The following is a 23,182-nucleotide window of genomic DNA, read 5'->3' on the forward strand; positions in this document are numbered from 1 at the left end:
AAGAACTTCCCGAAACACAGATATACAGAATATTTGAAAGAGAGAGGGAGAGAGAGAGGGACCCAAACATAGTAATTCAATGAGAAAAAATTTCGAAGATACAAAAAAAAGATTTTCAGTTTTTTTCTAAATTGGAAGGGCGAAACCCACCAATCCGTGTTTAATTTGCGAGGGACAGGTCCACATGGAAGGCATTACTGTAAAAGTGATTAGAAGAACTTCCCAATACACAAACGTCCAGAATACTTTATTTTGGAAATTTTTGAAGCCCTCTCAAGGCTTGAGGGCATACTAAAGGACTTATAACCATAGCAGACCTTTTCACGAGCTCTCCATTTATAGAAGACCTCAATAAGGTTTACTTTCATTGGAATACGTCTGAAAATTTGCTGTCCGTAGGATATCTCCACATGGTCTTCTGTCAACCGAAGTTCTCCTAAAGATCTGCTATCGACAGAAAACCTCGTAGAGATCTGCTATCGATAGAAATCCTGAAAGTCTGCGACCCATAGAAGACCTCTAAGAATGTCTCCTGACGGTCATCTATCCACAAAAGACCTCCTGAAAGCCTCTCAGTAACAAAAATCTTTTAAATGTCTTCAATCTATTAAAAACCTTTCGAAGGTCTCCAATCTATAAAAAAAAACCCTCCTGAAGGTCTCCTAAAGAAAAAGTCTTCAGTTTGAAAGTCTCACCTTAAGATCACCTTAACATCACCTAGTCAAGGAAGTTATCTTTGAAGGGCTAAAGACCTACTTGCAAAAGGAGACTTCCTAGAAGTACCCTATACACTGAAGACATTCTCAAGATTTCTTTTGCATAGAAGATCTCCATATGGTTTTCCGTCAACCGAAACCCTCCTAAAATCTCCTAGAGGTCTACTATCCATAGAATGTTTCTTGTGGGTCTCTAATTTGGTGAAAAGCTCCTGAAGAGTCTCCTGAAGGTCAACTATTCATACAAGACCTCGTGAGAGTCTATTAGCCATAGAAGACCTCCTAACGATCTCCTACCTACAAAAGACCTTCAAAAGAATATATCATGTGGGTTTCCACTACCTCCTGAAAATATCCGACCCATAGAAGACATTCAGAATATCTCACCTTAAAATCTTCTCGCTATGTAAGACGTCCTTAAAGACCTCATAAGGTCATTCTGCCCATCGAAGTGCTACTACGTGTCTGATATCAGGTCTCATATTTCGTTAAGACTTTAAAAGGCTTTATATTCATAGAAGATCTTAAGGGGGTAGAGGGCATCCCTATCTAAAGAATATCGTCAAAATGTCTGAAATCATGAATATAAAACCTTTAGAAAGCCTACGATTTGGGAAAGACCTTTAGAAGATCTTTCATTTCGACCGTTAGTAGAACCTCCAATTCTAGAGGATCTTTCGGAAATCTACTGTAAAGAAAACACATTGGGGAGGAATTCTAGCTAGTTTCGACTGTAGAAGGCTTTATGTTCATAGAAGACCTGTAACAGGTCATGAATCTATGAAAATCCTTCAGAAGGTCTTCTTTTAAGAAATGCCTCTTTTTACCCCTAGGAGGCCTTTGGAAAATCTCTTATATATAGAATCCTTTGGGTGGTTTTCTAGCTTTGGAAGACCTTAAGAAGGGCCAACTTTATCTAGAAGTACCTTAAGAGGTTTGCTATCTAGAGGGAGGCTTTTAGATGTTCTTATATTTGCAGGAAACCTTATGGTGGTCTTCTATCTGTCTTCTAGTCGTAAAATAGATTTTTTTCTAGAGAAGATCTTTTATTTGTAGAAGGTTTGGAGACCTCCAGCATTTCTTTTATGGATAGAATACCGTATAAAGGTATCATGCGATAAAAGACCTTCCACCGATCTTCTAGAGATAGGAGAACTTTTACGGATCTTCTACAATAAAAAGTAAGACATTTAACAGAAGACCTAAGTTGCTTTGGTACTTAGGGATAAAAGACTCTCAGAAGATACATGAGCAGAAGAACTTCCGCAGCTCTTCAAAGGATTGCAAAGCCATAACTAGTCCTCTATTAATAGAAGACCCTTCCAACGGTCTTCTCTGGATAAAAGACCTCTAACAGGTCTCCTGTGATTATCATGAGATAGAATACCTTCCACGGATCTTCTAGGGATAGGAGAACTTTTACGGATCATCTACAATAAAAAAAGGAATACATTTGACAGAAGATCTAAGTTTCTTTGGAATAACTTCCGCAGCTCTTCAAATGATTGCAAAGCCATAAATAGTTCTCTATTAATAGAAGACCCTTCCAACGGTCTTCTCTGGATAAAATACCTCTAACAGGTCTCCTGTGGTTAGATTACCTTTCAGGGACCTTCTCTGCCGAAAAATAGTACCTTCCTAACATGAATAGCCGACCTTTTGCAGGTCTCTTTTTGGAATACATCACTTCTCCCAGGAGATCTTTCACAAGTTGTCCATGGTTTAAATGCCTTTTCCTAGGTCAAACAAAATTTTCCAGAATATCTTTAGGTAGAATACCCCCAATTTCCGATCTCCTTTTCCTAAGAAGATTAACCTAAGACTTCTATGAGTTGGCAAATTCTTGTACAGAGAAGACCTACAGAAGCTCTTCTTTTTATAGAGAACCAATCACACAGACCATCATTCTGAGGAAATCCATTCAGCGATTTTTCATACCCCAGGTGATCTGTTGAGCCTCTACTAAGTTGATGAAGAAGTTTGAAAATCCTCCTACTTATAGAAGACCTGCAGAAGCTCTTCTTTTTATAGAAAACCAATCATTCATCGGACTAACCGGAAAAGCAGGGGCCACAACAAACCATATTTTTTTTATGAAAATATTTTTTTAATGACTCACTCACTCCTCATCATCAGCAGCAGCAGCAGCTGCGGCAACAGCATAAACAGTTTTCAAAACAAAACTAACAACCCAGCCACCAAAATGGACTTGGTCTATTTAGTCAACAAAACCAAACAACAACGGCGATGATATGCTGCGGCTGTTGATGGTGGTGATGTTGGTGCTGCTGCCGGCAGCGACGGCCTAGCTTCGTTGTTGACTCTTATCATTGTTTTGCTATATATCACCCTGAATGTCAGCAGCAGCAACAACACCAATCACACAGGCACACACACACACATACATACCCTCACACACAGAATACGACAACATTTATTTATTTATTTATATGCGAAACAGGTCCAAATAATAACAAAACAATTTCCACCATCGATTAACTCAAGAATTTCAAAAATTTCCTAATGAACCTCACTTTGCCACTTGGAAAGAAAACACGTCTCATAACTCACTGCGCCGGTTCGATGCGATGCGATCCAAACTCGAGTCGACTCGACTCACGGCGCTGGAATGTAGTAACTTTGGTGTTACAATGGCAAAGAAAAGAAAAAAATACCAAAGAAAACAAAATAGAAGTAGAAGCTGAAGCCGAAGCCGAAACAGAAGAAGACAAAAAAATGTTAATCCAAAAAAACTTGAACACCAGTATTTGGAGCGTTTTGTTGTAGCAGCAGCCAGGCGGCTTAGATATTCGAGGTATTTTGACCATTGTTGCCGAAGTGGGGAGGTAGGGGAAGTGGTTGGGGGCCACCAACGTCATCTCTTCTCCATTAAATGGCTGTTAACTGAAATATCGATCAATAAACCGGTAGTACCAATTTTGAAAACTATTATGACTTCTGTGACTGACAGTTGCCGCCGCTGCTTCTGTCTAAGAGAATGCTCGATTTCTTGGGAGCCATGTGGACAAAAAACGAGAGGAAATGTGAAGGTACAAAAGAAAAAGGGAAGTATCTATTGGATCGATAAAATCTTTGTATAGAAGATATGAAGAAGAAATTCTATTCACAATTTGTTCTCTCTAAGTAGGAGACCTGCGAAATAATATCAATCTAATCAAAGACCTGTTGGACTTTTAGAAGGTCATCTTTTTCTAGAAGACCTTTAGAAGATCTTCCGTCCACAGAAGACCCATCTAAAATCTCCTACCTTAAAAGGTCTTATTTTCCAAAAAGGAGGAGTTGGATCCATTAATGACCGCTGGGAACTTCTTTTAATGGAAGGCCTCATAAAGGGTCTCCTGTAGATGTAAGACCTACTAAAGTCCTTCTCTAAATAAAAGACTTTCTAAAACTATCAGAAAGAAAAATTAATTTCCAAAAGGTTTCCATAAATAAAAGATCTTTTTAAGGTCGTTTCTATTCAGAAGAACTCCAAAAGATCTTTTATGGATAGGAGACCTCTAAAAGACACTTTACGCCTGGAAGACAGACCAAGGGTTTCTGCAGATAGAAGGTTTCCTCAAGAAAATTTCGAAAGAGAATACCTTTCAAAGCACTTCTAGAGATGGTTGCCCTTCAAAAGATCATCTACTGGTAAGAGATCTCCTTGAGCCCTTCTAGAGGTTAGAGGTGGCCTTTCTTGGAAAGTAGACCTCCGCTAGAATTTTCATAAATTCAGAGACGTATATAGGTCTTTTGCGAATGGGAATCCTTCTAAAGACTTATCCACATAGTAATTCTCCGAAAGAACTTTTCAAGACAGAAGACCTTTAAAAGGCCGTATAATGTTAGAAGGAAATTAGAAGTTATGGATAACAAACGACCTAAATACCATTTTCCCAGTGAAGAGATCCTAAAGGTATGGGAAAAAAGTAGTTTGATCATTGAAGACATTCGTAAGGTCTTCTGCTTATCAAAGGTGTTCTATTCCCCTAAAGATACTCAATGCAGAAAATATTTCTCAGATATCTTCTAAAGATATAAAATCTCTCCTATGGATTGGATACCTTCAGCAGAAATTTTATAATCCTTTGCGATGTCTTTTGTGGTTAGAGAGTCTACTGTGGATAGAAAATCTTCATACTATCTTCCATGCTAAATACACCTCCAGAAGGTGTGCTATATATGTAGGATATCTCCAGGATGTCTTCCATGGATAAAAGACCTTCAAAGCATGGGATACATTCAGGAGACCCTCTATGAATGGGTGAAGTCCAGAGGTTCTCTATGGACAATAGACTTTCTAGAGGTCTAAGGTGTTAGAAGGTCTTAAATGAATAGTAGATTTTTAGTCGGATACATTCAGGAGACCCTCTATGAATGGGTGAGGTCCAGAGGCTCTCTATGGACAATAGACTTTTCGAAGGTCTAAGGTGTTAGAAGGTTTTTAATAAATAGTAGATTTTAAGTCGCTTTTCAATGGATTGGAGACCATCAGTAGGTCTTCTATAGATCAGAGACTTTCAGGAAGTTTTCTATAGGCATGAGAGCTTCAGGAGGTCTACTTAGGTCTAGAATAAGATAACTTTCACTATTTCATTGTGGATAAGGTATGTTATGAATGGGGAAGTCTTCTATGGTTCGGACTTTCAGAAGGGGATAGGAGACCCTCATGATGTCTTCTACAGATGAAGGAGACCCCCTCGTCGTATAAGACACCTTCCGGAGGTATTTTATGGATAGGAAACCTTTGGGATGTCTACTTCACCTTCAGGAGTTCTTGAGGAGGTTTTTAAGGATTATAGACTTTTAAGAGGTCTACTTGGGATACTTCAGATATTAGACCGTAAGATAGAAGGTGGTCTTCTGTGGATCGGAGACTTTCAGGAGGTTAACTTAGGTAGTAAATTTTTAGGAGGTATTCTTTTTCTGGATCATGTTTTAGAAGACCTAGAAAAACTTTAGGAGATTTCCAAGGATACCTTAAGGATAAAAAACCTTTACGAGGACTTTTATGGGTAGGAGGCCTTTGGAGGAGTACTGGGAAAAGATGACTTCAAGGAAGCTTTTATAAACAGAGGAAGGGAAGGCCTTTTAGAGTAGACTCTTATGAGACCTTCAAGGAATTACATTAATACAGGCTAGGAATAGAAGACCCTTTGAAGACCTCAGCAACGTCGTCTATCTTTAGAGGTCTCTCGTTTATTGTGTTCTATCCAAAAAAAAAACCTCAAAAAATTCTACTACCTATAGCAAGGCTGTAGAAGATATTATGTGTATAATGTACGCATGTACCCTTATCTATGTAAGACCAGCTTGAGGAATTATTCTGGCAAACTTTCTATGTTAAGAGGATTTTTCTGTAATTAGAATGCATTTTCTTTCTAAATAAACGTTGTACAGTGGTTCGGATTCGTATTTTTTCTTGGTAGCTGAATGGTTTTGATGCATTGATCTCCCGAAATACCCAATATTAAGGTATATTTGTTGCAGGAAAAGTCTCCTAAATTTTCCAAGTTCTGTAGGGTATCACATAGTGAGCGACCTGTCCGACTTTTATCCTCACCACACTGTTGCTTGTTTTTGACGCAATTGCTGAGAATTTCCATTGACAAAATAAAGTGCTCGGCTCACATTTGTTTGTTTTAATTGGTATTTATGGCATTGCCCACTCCCTTGCATCTCTCACGTTTTCGCCTCCCCACGGCTACTCTCTCTCTCACAATCTGTGCGTCAATGGTTGGAGAAATGCCCTCTATCACAGACATTCCACAATTATAAATATTTCGAAAAACAAAAATAAAAAAAAAAATATTTTATTTTCAAGAGATAGATAGGTACTCCATATCTAATCAACAGCGGCAGTGCACAAATGTAGGCTACCACTATGGCCCCGGCCCCTTTGTCAGGGGGCTATGGACGATGTGTGTGTGTGCTCGTTTTGCCATCACCACCCTTCCTCCTCCCTCTCTGCCGGTGGCCATTTTTATGAATGAAAATGTAAACTAATCTGCCCTGCCAGCCAGACCCAGTCATGTAAAGAGCACGAGCCCGCGCGATTACAAAATGTCATAGATGGAATATTATGGGGGCCTTGTGCATGACCACCATATCTTCTGTACTCACACACACACATACATACACACACATGAACACGTGTAGTCGCTCATTCGCTCGCTGGCTGCCTGGCTGGCTTTTCATTCACGTAAAAATACCAAAACGATGTTGTTGGTCGCCGAAAGTGTGAATGAGCAATGGATTTTAAGGGGCCAAAAAGGGGGCCAGCAGGGGGTGGGGGAGATATGTATTTTTACAACATGTAGAATTATGTGCGAGTGTGTGTACACGTTGTTTACTACGCCGTGTACACACACTCGCACACATCGTTGTTGCCTCTGCTGCTGCTGCTTTCCACTGCAATGCAGTTTTGTGCTGCCTAGCCCTGCCGCCAGCCGCCTGCCTACCTCTTGCACGCTCGCTCACTAGTAGCTCGCTCTCTAACTAAGTAGTATTTTTCGAGTACCTTTTATTTGTGTCATTTCTAAAATTCATTCATTTATTCATTCACCAGATAATGGCGGTTGTTGTTGTTATTGTTGTTGTTGTTGCTGCAGTTCGTTTTGGAATGGAATGTGGCGGTGTTGTTGTTGATTGCACTCATCAACAACACAAATAGCAGATAAATCGAAAATATATTTTTCTAAAATCCCAATCTCGTAAAGCGATAAAAATTGGGGGCCTTTTGGTGAGAGAAGAGACCACACGGCCCACTGGGTATCAGAATTTAATTTTAGTGGCTAAAACCACCCAAAATTTTTGTCGTCACTTAGGCTTCTATTCATGGAATTTAATATAAAATATATTGAAGCTAAGTAATCCTAAAAATTAACCAAATCCGTTTCAGGACATTTGGAGTCGATCTAGTGATGTGCGTCCGTCCGTCTGGCTGTCCGTCTGTCTGTCTGTCCGTCTGTGTGTATGACTTGCTGCTGCGCACAATAACTCTCAAAGGGAGTATCGGATTTGATCCAAACTTGGTACATCGTTATATTGTTATCAAACTTAGATCGAGTTCGGAGATGGGCAATATCGGTCCACTTCTTCTGGTATCTCCCCCAAAAAAGATCGAAATTTTAAAAAAAAAAAAATATTTTGCTGCATAGAAAGAGAAAGGATGCTCCGATTTTGCTCCAACTTTGCAAATCCTAATACTTGCATCAATGCTGGGTCAGGTGCTAAAATGGACAATATCGGTCCATTCCATAATGTACCTCACCCACAAAGGGTCAAAATTTGGAATAATTATAACTCTTATAAAATGTGATATAAGTGTCCGATTGTCTTCAAATTATACAAATCACAATATGTTTATTAACCCAAGGTCTGGTGTGAAAATGGAATATATAGGTCCACTCCTTCTGGTACCTAACCCAAAAAGGGTCAAAGTTTTGAATAACCCAAACGATCATAATATCCGAAATAAGCATCCGGTTCTCTTCAAATTTCACACATCACAATATTTTTATTAGCCCAAGATCTGGTGTGATAATGGAATATATCGGTTCACTCCTCTTGTACCTCCCCCACAAAGGGTCAAAATTTTGAATATTCATGAAGCTCATAAAACACGAAAATAATATCCGATTCCATTTAGACTTGACACATCTCAATACTTGCAACACAAAATCTGTTATAAAGATGGTAGAGATCGGACCATTCCTTCTGGTACCTCCCACACAAAGGGTCAGAGGGTTAATAACCAGATTTTTAAAATAATATTACATCCCCTAAAGTTATTCTACAAACACAAGACGACCTCCCAACCGGTCTTCTACAGATGAAGGAATTTCCGTTGGTATTCTATAAGACCAATATGTCCCAAAAACCTCCAAAGACCTTTCAAGACATAAGTTATCTCACAGTTATTATGTCCTCTCACATTTCTTATGTCCTGAAGATCTTTATATGCCATCCATTTAACCATTGATGACCTCTTAAGGGTCTCTCGCAAAAGGATTTTTTAAAAGGTCTTCAATTCAAGGAAGCCTCCATTTGTAGGAAATCGATTTAAAGGTTCAAGCCATATAATCTGTCCCCAGAAGACCTCTATGCATAGAACACTTCCTAAGGGTACTCTATTCCTAAATGTCCGAAAATATATTCAAAAAAGACCTCCTGAAAACTTAAAATCCAGAGAACACCTCCTTAATGAAGATATCCTTCCCATAAAAGATCTCATGAAGGTATCGTATTCTAAGAATAACACGTGAAGGCCTTTTATCCGTAGAAGACCTTATAAGAGTATAATATTATCGGAAAACCTCCTAAAGGTCTTATTTCCCAGGAAAACCTCTTGGTTTGTTTTTTCTACTAAAATATAATTTCTGTGCCCAAAAGACCTCTATGGTTAGAACACTTCCCAAAGGCCCTCTATTCATAGAATGTCCTTTGATCATTAACCACCTAAAGGCAGACCTCCTAACGTTTTCTGAGATTTCCTATCCATAGAAGACGTATCAAATAACCTCTGTATGTTAAGCTTTCCTTTCCTCAGAAGTTCCCAAGAAGATCTCCTTCACATGAAAGACCTCCTGAGGGCATCCTATCTTTAGAATTCACCGCTAAGGTCTTTTATCCGTAGAAGACCTTCTAAATGTATCATATCCTTGGAAAACCTTCTAAAGGTCTTATTTTCCAGGAAAACCTATTAGTAGGCCTTCAGTCCTATGTAGCCTGCTAAAGGGTCTTCTGACTCTATCCATAATTTGATGGTCTGCTCCTATACATAGAAGACCATTTGAAGGTGTCTTAGAGGCCTACTACTTCGGATAAGACCTGAAAGTCTCCAATCTTTAGACGACCTCCAGAAGGTATCATATACTTAGACGACTTCCCGAAGATTTTCTCTTCACAACGGGCCTTCTTAAGGTGTCCTATCCTTAAAAAAATCCTATTTTTCATTTTAAAGTTTGCCGAGGAGGATACTATTGAAAAGAGGAGTATCCGAGGAGGATACTAGTACAACTACTAAACTAACTACTGTAAAACTACACAATGGACCCACATCCGATTTTTCTGTCCAAAACTATTTCAACGTCTCCATATTAAAGGGTCTTCCTACTCAATCCATATCTTGATGGTCTACTCCTATACTCCTAGAAGTCCTTTTGAAGGTGTCTTATCCAGTCTGTTTCGCATAAGACCTGAAAGTCTCCAATCTTTAGACGACCTCTGGAAGGTTTCATATCCTTAAACGACTTCCTGAAGATCTTCTCTTCATAAAAGGCCTCCTTAAGGTGTCCTATCCATAGAAAACCGTAATTTTCATTTTTAAGTTTGCCGAGGCGGATACTATTGAAAGGAGGAGTAACTGAGGATGATACTAGTACAACTACTAAACTAACTACTGTAAAAATACACAATGGACCCATATCCGATTTTTCTGTCCAAAACTATTTCAACGTCTCCATATTAAAGGCTCCTCCTAATCAATCCATATCTTGAAGGTGTCTTATCCAGTCTACTTCGCATAAGAGTGGAAAGTCTCCAATCTTTAGACGACCTCCGGAAGGTATCATATCCTAAGTCGACTTCCTGAATATCTTCTCTTCATAATAGGCCTCCTTAAGGTGTCCTATCCATAGAAAACCTTAAGTTTGCCGTGGAGAATACTAATAAAACTACTGCACAATGGACCCGCATACGATTTTTCTGTCCAAAACTATATCAACGTCTCCATATGTAAACCCTAGAAACCATAGATTTGTTGAAAAACAATAAAAGAACCCCTATTGAGCTTTTGGACCCTATAGAGCCCTTTGAGTTCGAGAGGTAATTTAAGAATATATTCTTTATTTTTTAAAATTATTTTTGATAAACCGATTTTTTTTTCAATTTGCGGATAAAAATGATTGAAGTTAATATGTCTCCAACTTATAGCTAAGGGGTTTTACAACAACAACAACAACTATAAAACATTGTTGTTGTTGTTGTACAAAACAGCAACATTCGCGATTCATGACACACGCGTGAATGAGACCCCACTACCACCCACCTTCCTATAACAAAAAAACACAGGGACCCTAAACTCTACTCCCACTCCCTGTCCCCTCTCACCCTGAGCACACATTGCCGTATTTCTTGTTGTTTTTGTTGTTATCGTTGCCCTACTACCATATATTATGCTGGCCATGATTGCCCCCAAAATCTCTTTAAGACTTTGTTGGAAAAACAACATTGTTTCATATCTAATCAGTTGTTATTTTATGTCAAAATGTGGCTAAAGAAGAGGAGGGGAGGGGAGGGGAGGAGCAGGGGAAGGAGAAAGAAAAAGGGGACCACAAAAATAGTTGCAAAATAATTTAGTTAGAATTGGATGATAAGCCTTCCATTCAAACACCCAACCAACCAACCAACCATCCATCCATCCCCCACACCCCCAATTTAGAGAGTCCAAATGTAGTACCACCACCACCACCGCCGCCGACTTACCTACCTAAGCGAAATTTGTTGACTTTCGGAAGTTATTATTCAGGTGCTGGTGCTGATGACAGCAATGGTGTGTTGGCGTCGTCGTCATACGTCGCACGTCACACCTCATATGCCTGGAAAGAAAAACAAAAAAAAAAAAAACAAACAAATAAATAAATAAAAATAAATAAGAATGTAAATAGTGTTGTTGTTGTTGTTGCTGCTGCTGTTGTTGTTGTCGTTTATCAATAAAAATTTTGATTTCTACAGCGAAAAAAATGTGTGTATATTTCACAAGATGTCTAAGGCATTTCCGCGTTTCAGTTTGGAAAATTGGGAGCAACTGTAGGTGGACTCCAGCAAAACAAACAATGACTCGACAAAATTCTGGGAACCTTGAACCAATATTGGAAGTCGCATAAAATCCACACACAAAATCAATCAATTCATAAGACCCCCCCGAATTGTAGACATGAATAATATATAGGGCTTTTGGGCCTAAAATCGTTAAGTCCTAGAGATTGAGGCGGAAACGTGACAAGTTATTTTCGTTTGAATGGGCAGTGGGCCCTGAGAAATTTTGCTGAGTATTGGGGGGGGGGGGTTACACCACGTGCCTTCATGTAATGATACTGGCAAATCCGTCTACCACGCAGTGGGGGAGGGGTATAAAAAATGTGTAATTTAGTTTACATACCCCCCCCCCCTTTCCAGAGAGAGATCCCACATCGTGACAAGTTATTTCCGTTTGAATGGCCAGTGGGCCCTGAGAAATTTTCCTGAGTAATTGGGGGGGAGGGGTTACACCACGTGTCTTCATATAATGATACTGGCAAATCCGTCTACCACGCAGTGGGGGATGGGTATAAAGAAGTGTAATTTAGTTTACATACCGCCCAGCCCCTTCAGGGAGACCCCACATGATATATTTTCATAATCATCAAAAAAAAGTTCCAATCGATTTAGCAATGTCCTTCGGGAATTAAATAAAGAGGTCACATTTTTAAGCCTCATTCGGCCCATAAAGCCCTTTGTGCAATTGTGTACCATGAAGAGGGAAACGAAGTAGAGTCATAGTCTGAATCACATCATTCTGAAGATACATATTTAAATTTAACTAGCGAAGACACAAACCAAACCAGTTTTTCTGGAGTTCAGAAAGGGTTAATATATAAAGGGAATGAAAGAGAGAGAGAGAGAGAGAGCGTATGTGTGTGAAAGAGAGAAACAGAGAGAGTAAACGGGAGGGACATTTAAGACATTTTAAAATAAATGTATAACTCCAGTAGATTATGAAAGTAGAGCGAAAAATAAAAGACACGTATAGCGGCACTTTAAAAGTAACCTAAATAGGATGGTCGGTCAAGTTCCCCCCATCCTCCCATATTTTGAAAATTTTAAAATTTCTTGGATATCGGGCATTTTAGGTATATAAAGTCTTGGGCAATATTCTGCTAACAATACGAAGATTATTTCGGCCGAAAGTGTTAACCCTCAAGCGATTCAAGAAAGGGGTCTTTTTGGTCCGTTTTTCGAAAATGGTTCAAAACTCCCTTTAAACGATGGAGAATGCATCGAAAGCCTTAATCTTATCTAAAAGCCAGGAATTTACAACATTTTAGGGTTAAGGCAGTACTTCGTGTGAGTTTATGCAAAATCCTCCCACAAAGTACCGTTTTAGGTATATGGTGTCTCGTACAATATTACAGATAATAATACGAAGATTATTTTGGTTGCAAATTTTAACCCTCAATCGAGTCACAAAAGGGGGTCTTCTTTTTGGTCCCTTTTTTAAAAAAAGGTTAAAAAAACTAGCTTTTTTGTGGTCCGTTTTTCGAAAACTGGATAAAAACCACCTTAAAACTATTCGTCATCAAATCAAATTAGGTCCTAGAATACATCGAACATCTAAATGCCAGGAGTTTTGAAATAAAAAAAAAACACATATTAGGGTTGAACCCGTACTTTACATTAATTTATACAAAGTTCTCCTACAAAACATTATTTAAGCTTATTTAAGGCTTTGGCAATATCATTGATATCAAGATGAAGATTATTTTCGTAGAAAATGATAACCCTCAACCGAGTCACATATGGCCTTCAAACGGCCAATGAAACCGTCACACGCTCCCCGAATGTTGCTCTACGATATTTTGGCCCATTCCCGGCGAAGCGCTTGCTTGAGGTTATCGACACTATGGTATTTTTTAGTGCCAACCTTTCTTTCCAAAATATGTACTCCAGACACAATAGTCCAACGGATTGGTATCGGAAGATTTTGGTGGCCATTGTGCGCTGAAAATGAAGCGAGGAACCTCATTTTGTCCCCATAATTTTTTTCTTGGGTGGCGCGTGCCCTAGTGCGATGTTGCTGAGTCCTGTTGGAATGTCCAAGGTCTGCGGCCAAAATGTTTGCCTGCCCCGGGGCTTTAATACAACATCCAGAATATTTTCGCGATACTATTTGGCATTTTTTCTGATGCCATGGTCGATTAAGACGAACGGAGAGCGACCATCGGCTGTTATGGTGGCCCACACCATCACCGTGACCGGCGCTTGAGTTCTGGTGGCCAACCGAAGGTGCACATTTTTCGGTGAAACACTTGCTTGTGGTGATCGACACTTTGGTATTTGTTAGTGCCAACCTTGCTTTCCAAATGCTCCAGACACAATAGTCCAACGGATTGGTGGGGTGGTGGCCATTGTTCGCTGGGTGGCGCGTGCTGAGTCCTGTTGGAATGTCCAAAGTCTGCGGCCAAAATGTTTGCGTGCCCCGGGGCTTTAATACAACCTCCAGAATATTTTTGCGATAATATTTGGCATTTATTTTGATGTAACGGTCGAGCGGAGAGAGACCATCGGCTGTTATGGCAGCCCACACCATCACCATGGCCGGCGCATGAGTTCTGGTGGTCAACCGAAGGTGCACATTTTCAGCTGACCTCTTTGTGATAATATTCGGAAATTATTCTGATAACACTGTCGATTAATACGAGGGGAGAACAGCCATCGGCTGTTATGGCGGCCCACACCATCACCATGGCCGGCGCTTGAGTTCTGGTGGCCAACATTGGTGGTGCACATTTTCAGCAGACCTCTTTGCGAGAATATTCGACATTTATTCTGATGCCACAGTCGATACGGTAATACGAGCGGAGTGCAACCATCGGCTGTTATGGCGGCCCGCACCATCACCATGGTCGGCGCTTGAGTTCTGGTGCACGGACAACCGAAGGTACACATTTCCAGCTGACCTCTTTGGCTTACCTGTCGAACCCGATCATTTTGTTTGTTTACAAACTGCTGGACAGCGAATGTTTTCTCATCGGAGAAAACCAAATTCGGCAGTTCACCACTTTCGGCCAAGCGAAGCAACTCTTTTGAGTCTGTTTCCTTCTGTTGCGGTCTAAGTTCTTGCACTTTTTGGAATTTCAATGGCTTTATCCCGAACTCATTTTTCAATATTTGCCGAATGGAATATTGCGATATGTTTAGCTAACGAGCCATTTTTCGGCCACTGCGACGAGGGATTTCGATCAAGTCGCTTCTATACTTTTCGAACTATTTCTGCTGATGTTGCTGTTTACTTCCGTCCACTTCCTTGACGTCGGGCTACGCTACCAGCATCACATTAACGAGCGATGGTACGAGACCCAAAAGATTTAATCACATTTAAATGCTGCTGGGGTGCTCTAACGATAGCCGCTTTCCATAGGTTTTCCAGCCAAATGAAAAGAATCACGCTTGAATTCCATCACGAATAACTTTTTTTCTAGAAAACTCTCACCAAAATGCTTTTGTACGCTTGTAGGCAATAGAATAATCTGTCACTGGAATAATTTTAACAGCTGCCGGACGAGTGGCTTAGAAATGACAGCAGTCTGAAGTTGGTTGCGGTTTTTATCATCTCACCATGTATATTTATTTTTAAAATTCTCCTTTGCTCCTTTATCGTTCTCAAAACCATCCGTAGAAAAATCGCCATGTGTCCCCTTAATTTTCCAAAATTTCCCCGCAGGTCTTAATTCCTTTACAGAACAATTCAAGATTTTTCTTAAGCCTCTAAGAAAGTACCTTAAGAGGACTTTTTTTCTATTTAAATTCCAAATTTTAATTGTAATAGGACTAGCTCATAATCCTCCTTCCCAAAATTTCCAACTTCATCACAACAAACCCTCCCCTCCACCCACACTTGAATGCATTTCCTCATCAGTGGGAATGTGGGATGGGGGTGGTGTATTGTTAGCCCCTAATAAAGAAACTATTAATAACCACTCTTGCATCTATGCTAGGTTTTAAAAATTGTGTCTAGACGCCGGACAGACAGACAGCCAGCCAGTCAGTCATTCATTCTCACTTTTACAAATGTTATTGCCCAACATTTGTACTTAACCACGTGCTGTTCCATATCTAGATTCCCTAGAATATGCCCGCATCCATTTCTGTGTCATGCTTCTGCTTTCTTCCTCCTTTCCCCCTCTTCTGCTGCTTCTCTTCCCAGCTAGTGGTGTGGTCTGGTGTGCAGTATCCCTTCGAACATTGTTTATGCGTATTTCCATTAGATTAGATCCGAAAATGTATTTCGACGACAAATTATGTTAATTCCCAACATACGGCAGATGTTCGTGTTCCGCTCGCATTTTGTATGTGTCGGTCGATGATTCCGCTTTTTTGGAAATTGTGTCAGTTGTGATGTCACTTTGACAACAAATTGACGCCGGCGTGGAATGACCCCCCAAGTATTCGTTCCTGTCAATAAATGAAACATATTCTGGTTTTATGTCTTATTCTCTGGCACTTCTTCTCTCTCCCTTTCTTTCTTTTCTTCCTTCCTTCCTATCTGCCTTTCTTACTTCCCGTAGTTGTTGTTCTTCCCTTCTTCGGTTGTAAGACAGATGTTGTAATGGATTGCGTCCAGGTGCAACAACAGTTTTATCCCTGCCTGCCTGCCTGTCTGTCTGCCCTCTCTCAATGACGACATGCATTGTTCTTCTTCTTGTTGTTGTTGTAAGGCCTTCATGTATATCCTCCGAATGCATTTCCATTTAGGTTACAAGACACACACACGGCATGACAAATATTTCAGCACACTCATGACAAGACATGATTAATACAATGAAGCTATAACTACCTCTGTATTTTTTCGGGGCAAAAAGATGTTTTTTTTTCTTGAACGCATGATCTCAGGCAATAGATTTTTGAAACAGAACAAACATCCTCCTCTGCCTTTGGGGATTAGCTCAAATTACAGTGTACAACACAAACAAATATCTACGAGAAAATCCAATAGAAAATAGAAGACAAGTCTATCGGATTAAAAGGATTATATCCAGAGGATCCTCTAAAATCTAGGGATGATTTTCTAGAGTTCTCCCACCTTCATACAAGACTTTTTAGAGACCATATTATATAAAGAAATTCCCGAGGTTCTCTGTCTATGGGAAATCTTTTGATGGTCTACTTTCTATAGAAAAACTTCTAAGGGCTTTCGGCCTATCAAAGACCTTTTGTCCATCCAGGGCCAGAGGTCGCATGTCTATGGGAGATCTTCTGAAAGTCTCCTTTCTATAGAAGAGGTTGTAGAGGTCTTCTGTTTATGGAAGAATTTCTAGAAGTGTTTTGTCTATAGAACTTTCTCCTGGTTTTAGAAGATCTTCTACATGTTTTCTGTGCATAGAAGATTTTCTTGAGGTCCTCTGACTCTGGAAGATGTTTTGAAGGTCTCCTTTCTAGAGAAGACCTTCTTGAGGCTTTCGGTGTATCAAAGACCTTTTGTCCATTCAGAGCCAGAGGTCAGATGTCTATGGGAGATCTTCTAAAGGTCTCCTTACTATAGAAGACGTTGTAGGGGTCTTCTGGTTATAGAAGAATTTCTAGAGGTATTTTGTCTATAGAACTTCCAGAAGTCAGTTTTTTATGGAAATGCTTTCCGGGGTACTCGGTGCCTAGAAGACTTTCCTGTGGTCTTCTGGTTTTAGAAGATCCTCTACATGTTTTCTGAGAAGACAAGTCTATCGGCAAAGGGCTTTTGCCTTCGGAAGACCTACTAAAACAATTATTTCCAGAGAAGACCCTCTAAAATCTATAAATGACATTTTAGAGTTCTCCCGCGTTCATAGAAGGCTTTTTAGAGACCATATAAGACTTCCAGACATTCTCTATTTATGGGAGATCTTCTGAAGGTCTCCTATAGAAGCCGTTGTAGAGGTATTCTGTTTATAGAGGAATTTGTAGAGGTATATTGTCTATAGAACTTCCAAAGTTCAGCTATCTATGCCAATACTTTCCAGATACAGAGTAGTCGGGAAGACCTTCCGGTGATTTCCTGTTTCTAGAAGATCTTCCACATATTTTCTGTGCATAGAAGACGTACATAGACGGCGGTCCACAGTCTATGGGAGATCTTCTGAATGTCTCCATTCTATAGAAGACCTTTCTCTATCAAAGACCTTTTGTCTATTTGCGTATAGAACAGCCGGAGGTCTGATGTGTATGGGAGATCTTCTGAACGTCTCCTTTTTATAGAGGTCGTTGTAGAGGTCTTCTGTTTATAGAAGAAGTTTTAGAGGTATTTTGTCTATAGAACTTCCAGAAGTCAGCGGTCTAAGGAAATACTTTGGGATACTCTGTGTCTGGAAGACCTTCCGGTTGTCTCCTGTTTTTAGAAGATCTTCTACATGTTTTCTGTGCAACGAAGACGCACATAGGCGGCGGTCCGTTGTCTATGGAAGAACTTCTGAAAGTATCCTTTTTATAGAAGACCTTCTTGAGGCTTTCGGTGTATCAAAGACTTTTTGTCCATTCAGAGCCAGAGGTCAGGTGTCTATGGGAGATCTTCTGAAGGTCTCCTTTCTATAGAAACGTCTAGAAAACGTAGAGGTCTTCTGTTTATAGAAGAATATCTAGAGGTATTTTGTCCATAGAACTTCCAAAGATCAGCTGTCTATGGAAATACTTTGCGGGGTAGTCTGTGTCTTGAAGACTTTCTGGTCGTCTCCTGGTTTTAGAAGATCTATTCTACATGTTTTCTGTACATAGACGATTTTCTAGAGGCATTTTGTCCACAAAACATCCAGTGGTCCGCTGTCTATGGGAGATCTTCTAAATGTCTCCTTTCTATAGAAGACCTTCTTGGGGCTTCCGGTCCATTTGTCTATAGAACAGCCAGAGGTCAGATGTTTATGGGAAATCTTCTGAAGGTCTCCTTTCTATAGAAGACGTTGTAAAGATTTTCTGTTTATAGAAGAATTTCTAGAGGTATTTTGTCTATAGAACTTCCAGAGGTCAGCTGTCTATGGAAATACTTTCCGGGGTACTCGGTGTCTGGAAGACTTTCCGGTGGTCTCCTGGTTTTAGAAGATCCTCTACATGTTTTCTGTGCATAGAAGATTTTCTAGAGGCATTTTGTCCATAAAACATACAGGGGTCTGCTCTCTCTGGAAGATATTTTGAAAGGTATAAGATTTACTGGAGAAATAAGACATTCCGTTGGTCTCCTGTTTATAGAAGATTTTCTACAAGTTCTCCGTTCATAGAGGATTTTTTAGAGATCTTTTGTAAATACAACTTCCAAAAATGCGCTTCCGTAGATTTTCTTTTCCTAAATAAGACCTTCTTTAAGCTTTCGGTTTTTGAAAGACCATTTCCGGTGGTGTCCTGTTTATAGAAGATCTTATACAGGTTCTCCTTCTGGTATCACCCCCCAAACCAACTCTTCTAAAACGCGAACTTTTCGAAATTTTATAAAATATCTCAAAAAAATTGAAGCAAATACTCGATATAAAATCCAAATGTAATACGTTTTAATATTTTTATCAGACTTATGTCAGATGCAAAATGGAAAATATTGGCCCACTCCTTCGGAACCCTCCTATGAAGGGTCAGGAGTCAGAATAATCGAACATTGGATGAGTTTATGTAGCTGTCGGCAATACCGACTGATTTCATTTAAATTGTTTTCACAGTATTCTACGTCTAGAACACCTGAAAAAAAGTCTATTATCCATAGAAGTCCTTTGAAGGGCATTTTATCCTTAGAAGTGTTTGGGAAGAAGAAGACCTTTGGAAAGTATAAAAAAATGTTTCTTTGCAAAAAGACAGATCTTCTACGCAATTTAATAAAAAAATTAGGTTTCCTCCCAAAAAAAACTCAAATCTTCGCATCTGCTACTCTTTTCCTACCGGCCGGTCAATTTTTAAAAAAAATACCTTCCAAGAAACCAAATTACTTGCAAAAACCCCAAAAAAAAAAAAGAATTAAGTGGCTGGCACATGTTTTTTTGTCGCCAAATTGATGGTCACACGTTCTTCAAATAAAACAACATTTGAAGTGCCAAAGCAAGGCAAAGCAAATAACATTTAATGTCAATAACCGGCAAAAGCGAAAAGCAAAGCAAAAAAGCGGCAGAAAAAAAAATAAAAACAGAAATCACTAAAATCCCAGATTTTGTTTAAAATGCCATTTATGATGGTCAATATTTCTTCGGAAGACTCATTTCTGTTGTCATCATTACCGTCAACAAATAGTTGATGATGGAGGCTGAGATTTTTTTTTTTTTTTGAAATAGTTTTTCGGTTTTGTTTTGTTTTCATCAGCCAGCCAACCATCCATCCGCCACCGTCATCTTCATGAATAGGAGGTTTATTTTTATCAAACAAGTGACAGGCGGACGGACGGACAGACAAGGGGACAGACAGACAACAAAAATAATGAAAAACTCTAAATTAAACTTTGAGATATATTTTTGTGCCTTTCGATTTTTTGGTTTTTGGTAAAAATAGTAATGCCGCAAAAAAAAAAAACAGCAACCAAACGCACACACTCTTGCACAACACGTTTGGTTTTTCACAGAAAGCATGAGAGGCAAGGCAAGACAGCCAGCACCACACCATACAGAACATTAAAATCTAATAAAAAAATTAGATATAAAAATAACAAAAAAAAAACGCAAAATTGAAAATAAAAAAATAAACCAAATAAAATAAAATTAAATAAATATGTGTAGATGTTTAAAAATATTTGCACTAAGCTCCTAAATTTAGAAGAACTAACGAAAACAAAGCTAAAAATAGCCAGCCATCCATCCATCCGTTTGCTCGCACAACACAAACAAGCGATGTTTATGGTGATGCCATACATTATGGCCACAATGTGGACCCAGAGGGGATCAGGGGGCCAATGACGAAAAATTAAAACAAAATTCAGCGGAAAAGTGCCACAAAAATCACGGGAAATAACCCAGCGAACCCAGACAAAATGTCTTCGAGGGGAAGAGCGGAAGTGGGGGGAAGGAGTGAGGGTGTTTGTTAGAATATGAGGAGATTATCCCCTTGAAGAAATTCTGGTTTTACAGACGTCTTAGTGGCTGAAAAAGGAGTGAGAACTCATAGTACCTCAGAGCACCGACGTATCAAGGGGAACAGACCGGCGAACCCAGACAAAATGTCTTCAGGGCTGGGGAAGTTGTGTCAGAAAATAAATTTTGTGAGGAAATGAAATTTAACTATCAAAGACACAAACCGAAATAATTTTCAGTTCAGAATGGGTTAATAGAAAGGAAGAGAAAGAGAGAGAGAGAGTAAACTGGAGGAATATTTAGGAGGAATACTTCCAGAATATATGGTCCTTATAGGCAAAACAAATTCAACAGAACAAAGAAACAAAAATCAAGGGAAATAACCCAGCGAATCCAGACAATGAAATTTAACTACCAAAGACACAAACCGAAATAATTTTCAATCAATTTTCAATTCAATAATTCAATTAATAAAAAGGAATATAGAGAGAGTAAACTGGAACAACATTTAAAGAAGGTACTTCCGAATATATGAACCTTATAGGCAAAACAAATTCAACAGATCAGTGCCTCAAAAATCACGGAAAATAACCCAGCGAACCCAGACAAAATGTCTTTAGGGAGGGGAAGTTGCGGGGAGAGGATGATTATTGCATGTGTTAGAACATAAGGTTTATCGGGAGATTATCCCCCTGAAGAAGTTCTGTTTTTCCACCATTTGCTAGGTATCTTCATTCATCGCGGCACTCCATGGAAGATTTCTCAAATCTTCATTTCTTCACTAGGCAAAAGCCTTGGGTCTTCTATTTTTCTCCATAAAACATCAGATGACTTCTACAACTTGAGACTTCCAATTCTCTATAGAAGTCCTCTGGAGCCTTCCACTTCTCCATATACCTATCAAGGTATTCCCTTGGTCTACGGACCTAGCGGTCTTCTATTTCTCAATAAAATACATCTCTAGGGTCTTCTATTTTTTTACTTTTATGCAACAAAACTCTGGAACCTTCAGCTGAAGCGTCTCCTTTTTCTATTTGTTTACCTTCAAAGGCGCTCTGTATATTTCATATTTCTATCGAAGACCACCGCGATCTTCTTAGAATACATATACTATTTTCTTAGAAATCATCTGAAGTCTTCTAATTCCAGGCTACATATGAACAGCGACCACCTCTCTGAGGCCTTCTCCTTCTCTACAGAGCAGGCCCCTCTGAGGTCTTCATTTTCTCTACAGAGCAGGCCCTACTAAGGTCTTCTTCTCTTCTACAGAGCAGGACTCTCCGAGGTCTTTTTCTTCTCCTCTAAAGAGCAGACCTCTCTGAGATCTCTGAGGTCTTCTTCTTCTCTACAGAGGAGGCCTCCCTGAGGTCTTCTTCTTCTCTACAGAGTAAGCCTCTCTGCGGTCTTCTTCTCCTCTACTGAGCAGGCCTCTCTGAGGTCTTCTTCTCCTCTTCTGAGCAGGCCCCACTGAGATCTTCCTCTCATATACAGAGCGCACCTTTCTGAGGGCTTCTTCTTCTCCTCTACAGAGCAGACCTCTCTGAGGGCTCCTTCTAATCTACAGAGCAGGCCTCTTGGAGGTCTTCTTCCCTTCTACTGAGCAGGCATCTCAGAGGTCTAGTTCTCCTCTACAGAGAAGAAAAATTGAAGATTTTTCTAGAGCATACCTCCGAATATCTGTCAAGCAGACACTTTGTCACCAATTTTCGAAAGAAGGATTTCGCCTATTCTTCTAAGGAAACCCTTTTCAAGACCTTTTATTTAGAAAAATAACCCTCTGGATTATTTAATATTCCTATGGAACACCGAGGCTATTCAATTTTTACAGCAAAAGTCAACATTTTTCTGAGAAAAATCCAAAGGGATCTTTAAATTTTCTAGAGAAGAACTGTGGGGTCTTCTTTTTCGCTATAAAAATTTCGTCACGTTTTTTTTTTTTTTTTGTATAGAGGACGTCTGTGTTCCCATATTTGAAAGAGCTCTCGTGTCTTATATTCTATATGGAAAACTTCTGAAATGTTCCAATTCCCTATATGAACCCCTAGATTCTCCTATTTTTCCATAGAAGACATCATTAGTATCATAAGAGAGCTCTACAAACCCCTGAGAACCTTAAGGTATTGTATTTACTTTAAAAGACTTCGAAAACCTATTCAAGTTTTATAGAAGTCTTGATTCAAGTTTCTGATTTCCTTTGGGATTCCAGTGGCTCCTTAGTTTGGCTCGCAGAATATACCTATCTTTTTCATCATTGCCCTAAAAGGACCCCTGTTTCCCTACATAAAAAATTCTGATCCATTTTTTTACAAATTGAGATCCCCCGAAAGGCTACCTACGTCAGAAATAATATAAAATAGCTCTACAAATCCCTGAGAATCTTGACGCATTGTATCTACTTTAAAAGGTTTCGAAATCCTATTCAAGTTTTATAGAAGTCTTGGTTCAAATTTCTCATTTCCTTTGGGATTCCAGTTTGGCTCGCAGAATATACCTATCTTTTTCATCATTGCCCTAAAAAGGACATTGAAGGAATCCTGTTATCCTAAATATTCTGATTAATTTTTTTTGTACAAATTGAGACCTCCATAAAGCCTACCTACATCAGAAATAATATAAAAAAGCTCTGCAAATCCCTGGGATTCTTGACGCATTATATCTACTTTAAAAGGCTTCGAAGGCCTATTCAAGTTTTATAGAAGT

The 23,182-nt window shown here is 39.4% G+C and overlaps 1 protein-coding gene across 7 annotated transcripts in view; it reads right to left on the reverse strand.

Annotated features, from left to right (window-relative positions):
• Positions 1–23,182, reverse strand: part of LOC101894251 (insulin-like receptor) — a 126,320-nt gene that overhangs the window by 35,935 nt on the left and 67,203 nt on the right. For all 7 annotated transcript variants that reach the window (XM_059118321.1, XM_059118324.1, XM_059118319.1 and 4 more), the window contains one exon: positions 11,212–11,320. The gene's annotated coding sequence lies outside the window, so the exon portion shown is untranslated. The remainder of the gene's footprint in view (positions 1–11,211; positions 11,321–23,182) is intronic.

The sequence above is a fragment of the Musca domestica genome, unplaced genomic scaffold (genome assembly GCF_030504385.1).
Source record: "Musca domestica strain aabys unplaced genomic scaffold, Musca_domestica.polishedcontigs.V.1.1 12, whole genome shotgun sequence".
Classification (NCBI taxonomy): domain Eukaryota; kingdom Metazoa; phylum Arthropoda; class Insecta; order Diptera; family Muscidae; genus Musca; species Musca domestica.